Here is a 5,231-nt window from a genome sequence, read left to right as displayed (position 1 = left end):
TAACCCTTACAATACCAAGGATTACATCTATCTAATTGTAAAAAACCTTATACAGTACATTATACACAGCATTGTTTAAAAACCCCTTCCCCCCTAATGTTTGTGTTAAGCAGATTACACTGAAGGGAGAGAGATATAAAGGCCTAAAGCCCCTTCCCCCCCTAATGTTTCTGTTAAATAGATTACACTGAAGGGAGAGAGATATAAAGGCCTAAAGCCCCTTCCCCCCTAATGTTTCTGTTAAACAGATTACAGTACATTGAAGGGAGAGAGATTTTACAGAAACACACATTAGGGGGGAGGGGGCTTTAAACAGATTACAGTACATTGAAGGGAGAGAGATGTTTCTGTTACCAGTAAATCTCCCTCCCTGCATTGCTAACCACCCTCACCCCCTACCCACATACCGTTAACCCCCCCCCCCATCCTGGCCATGGCCCCTCCGCTTCTGCAAAACAGACACAAAAATTAAAACATACAAAGTAATGTCCCCTAACCCCTTAATCACCATAGCGGTTATTAACCGCTACAGTCATGAAGGGGTTAACCCACCCTCACCCACCCACCACTCGGGATGCCTACATACCCTCCCACACTAACCCCCCCCCCACCCGTGAGGCCTAACCACCCAATCAGTTCCCACAAGGGAGGCCTACCCACATACCGTTGGGGAAACACCCCACCCCCACCCCAGTACCCACAATAAAAACAGTACAATCACCCACAATAAACAGCATTCTATTTATTAAATACATTACCCACCCCCTGTGCCCCCCCCCCCCATAAATACAAGATTTATTCTTTTACATTCAGGGTCCATAACGCAGCCCCACGCTAGTCCCCGGTGGGCTGGCAGGGCACCTGGACAGACCTACAGTTTACCAGCAGCATTCCACAGGTTCTGGAGGCCTGCTGGTGGATCCTGCCAGCACCATGGCGCCCAGGTGGTCTCCTTGGGTCACCGTGAGCCTCAATTGGGTCCACACGGTAGGCCCAAGGATGTCTGGGAGCCCCGGGTCAAACCCACAGGTGTCTGCGGGGCCTCGGGTGGTTCCCATGGGGGTCTGGGGAACTCACGGGTGCTCACTACGGGTCCGCGGTGCCCCCACAGAAGTGGGACCACACATCATCATCCCCGCACCTACGGCTCGGAGGTGCCCCCACAGAAGTGGGACCACACATCGTCATGCCCGCAGACTACGGGTCCGCGGTGCCCCCACAGAAGTGGGACCACACATCATCATCCCCGCATGTGTCACCCGTGGAACCACCAGCCTGCTACCCTTTAGGATACCCGAGGATTCCCCGCGGGTGGTCTCCAGAGGTCCCACGCAAAACCACGGAAGTAACCCTGAATGTAAAAAAAATAAACCTGGCCAATACATTCAATACATACACCCTCCCCCCCAACACCTACAGTACAATAATGTGCAAAATAACTATTATCCAGATATGGATAATAGATTAATTGCCCATTATTAAAAACATTAACTAGCATATACAAATAAATAAAGTACTACTGACCTCATCAATACGAAGTGTCCGATGCCAGCGCCTTCCTTCTCTTGCCCACACAAAACATAGCCAAAACCAAGCCAATACATTGCAATTACATTCAGATATCAATTAACCCCTTAAACACCTTATCGGATAATAACCGCAAAGGTAATTAAGGGGTTAAGCCACACAGGCACGATACCCACCCTTCACCCATGAATTTGTACTGTGGCTTCATCATGCAACTATATATATATATACTGTATATATATACATACAGAGAGACAGAGAGAAAGAGAGAGAGAGAGATATATACAGTATATATATATACACACGTTATATACACACCCATGATAAACCAAATATACAGTACAAATAAATGTAGAAGGGTTATCAAAACCATACTGTTCTACAACCAAACACTTCTCCATACAGATACTACATTAAAATCAATTTCCTTTAAAAATCCTAACTGATCTCACAATCTACTGTACTGTATATGATCACAAACCAATGAAAAAAAAGTCACATTCCAAAATGCATAAAATCTATGCACCATACTGTATACATTCTGCAAATTAATCAAACGTAAACAAAAATCAGTTAGCAATCATTATTTACACCCCTAAACATTTCACACTCAATCAAGAACAATGAGACCATTAACAGATTCACGCCTAGAGCAGAACAATTAAGCCTTTGAAAAAATATAAGTACCGACAAAAATACAACCTTTACAGTACAGTACAACCAAGGCTATCTATCCCTGACCTTCCTCAAACACACAATACAATACCAAGGAATAATACATCTATCTAATTTTAAAATACTTTAAACTCACAAAATAATTAAAAACACATCTAATCCAGCTTTTAAAACATCATCATTTCTTACCCTGAATGTATACTGTACTGTATATCTCTCTAGACATATATATTGTACATACATACATACAGTGGCAAGAAATGATATACCACAAAAAAATAAAAATACACAGGTTAAAAAACCTTTTGAAAAAATTAACAAGTTAAATAAAATACATTTCTTTACTGTAGTTCACTTACCATTACTTGCCCCCACCGACTCCCGTTGCCCAGCTTACTCACGAACCAATCCACGATCAGGAACCCATAAAATAATAAACCATTGAAAATAATAAACATTAAACTAAAAATCCAAACCAATCCACGGGTCTTCTACTTGTAATACACCTTCATCTGTATTCTTCTTTCTTCTATCTCCTTCCGGGCGGGGCAGGGCGTGGTCTTCTTTCCATCATCGGCCACGCCCTTGTCTTTTTCCTTCTCCGGAGGTCCTTCCTCCGCGGCGTCTGGCTGCAAAATGAGACGACATAGGCTTTTAAAGGCCTATGACGTCACATTTTGCGTCATGGTTCCCACGGTCCTGATTGGACCGTGAAAACCATGTGTGTTGGCCGATAATAAAAAAATGATGACGTCACTTAAAGGGAATGAAAGCACAGCCAATCAGAATGGCTTTGCTTCAATTGCCTTTAAGATGACGTCATGAAAAGGCACATGGCCGTGCACACATGGTACTAGAGCCAATCAGAGCGTGGGAACTTTATGCCTACTCTGATTGGCTCTGGTATACCATGTGTCAGGGGCTTGGGGGAGAAAGGATGTGACGTCAATGAAAACCTGTCACGTGGTACGGTAGCCAATCAGAGCGTGGGAACTTTATCCTTATTGACGTCACATCCTTTCTCCCCCAAGCCCCTGACACATGGTATACCAGAGCCAATCAGAGCGTGGGAACTTTATCCCTACTCTGATTGGCTCTGGTATACCATGTGTCAGGGGCTTGGGGGAGAAAGGATGTGACGTCAATAAGGATAAAGTTCCCACGCTCTGATTGGCTACCGTACCACGTGACAGGTTTTCATTGACGTCACATCCTTTCTCCCCCAAGCCCCTGACACATGGTATACCAGAGCCAATCAGAGTAGGCATAAAGTTCCCACGCTCTGATTGGCTCTAGTACCATGTGTGCACGGCCATGTGCCTTTTCATGACGTCATCTTAAAGGCAATTGAAGCAAAGCCATTCTGATTGGCTGTGCTTTCATTCCCTTTAAGTGACGTCATCATTTTTTTATTATCGGCCAACACACATGGTTTTCACGGTCCAATCAGGACCGTGGGAACCATGACGCAAAATGTGACGTCATAGGCCTTTAAAAGCCTATGTCGTCTCATTTTGCAGCCAGACGCCGCGGAGGAAGGACCTCCGGAGAAGGAAAAAGACAAGGGCGTGGCCGATGATGGAAAGAAGACCACGCCCTGCCCCGCCCGGAAGGAGATAGAAGAAAGAAGAATACAGATGAAGGTGTATTACAAGTAGAAGACCCGTGGATTGGTTTGGATTTTTAGTTTAATGTTTATTATTTTCAATGGTTTATTATTTTATGGGTTCCTGATCGTGGATTGGTTCGTGAGTAAGCTGGGCAACGGGAGTCGGTGGGGGCAAGTAATGGTAAGTGAACTACAGTAAAGAAATGTATTTTATTTAACTTGTTAATTTTTTCAAAAGGTTTTTTAACCTGTGTATTTTTATTTTTTTGTGGTATATCATTTCTTGCCACTGTATGTATGTATGTACAATATATATGTCTAGAGAGATATACAGTACAGTATACATTCAGGGTAAGAAATGATGATGTTTTAAAAGCTGGATTAGATGTGTTTTTAATTATTTTGTGAGTTTAAAGTATTTTAAAATTAGATAGATGTATTATTCCTTGGTATTGTATTGTGTGTTTGAGGAAGGTCAGGGATAGATAGCCTTGGTTGTACTGTACTGTAAAGGTTGTATTTTTGTCGGTACTTATATTTTTTCAAAGGCTTAATTGTTCTGCTCTAGGCGTGAATCTGTTAATGGTCTCATTGTTCTTGATTGAGTGTGAAATGTTTAGGGGTGTAAATAATGATTGCTAACTGATTTTTGTTTACGTTTGATTAATTTGCAGAATGTATACAGTATGGTGCATAGATTTTATGCATTTTGGAATGTGACTTTTTTTTCATTGGTTTGTGATCATATACAGTACAGTAGATTGTGAGATCAGTTAGGATTTTTAAAGGAAATTGATTTTAATGTAGTATCTGTATGGAGAAGTGTTTGGTTGTAGAACAGTATGGTTTTGATAACCCTTCTACATTTATTTGTACTGTATATTTGGTTTATCATGGGTGTGTATATAACGTGTGTATATATATATACTGTATATATCTCTCTCTCTCTCTTTCTCTCTGTCTCTCTGTATGTATATATATACAGTATATATATATATAGTTGCATGATGAAGCCACAGTACAAATTCATGGGTGAAGGGTGGGTATCGTGCCTGTGTGGCTTAACCCCTTAATTACCTTTGCGGTTATTATCCGATAAGGTGTTTAAGGGGTTAATTGATATCTGAATGTAATTGCAATGTATTGGCTTGGTTTTGGCTATGTTTTGTGTGGGCAAGAGAAGGAAGGCGCTGGCATCGGACACTTCGTATTGATGAGGTCAGTAGTACTTTATTTATTTGTATATGCTAGTTAATGTTTTTAATAATGGGCAATTAATCTATTATCCATATCTGGATAATAGTTATTTTGCACATTATTGTACTGTAGGTGTTGGGGGGGAGGGTGTATGTATTGAATGTATTGGCCAGGTTTATTTTTTTTACATTCAGGGTTACTTCCGTGGTTTTGCGTGGGACCT

Source organism: Ascaphus truei, chromosome 1, assembly GCF_040206685.1.
Source record: "Ascaphus truei isolate aAscTru1 chromosome 1, aAscTru1.hap1, whole genome shotgun sequence".
Lineage (NCBI taxonomy): Eukaryota > Metazoa > Chordata > Amphibia > Anura > Ascaphidae > Ascaphus > Ascaphus truei.
This window is presented reverse-complemented; position numbering follows the sequence as displayed.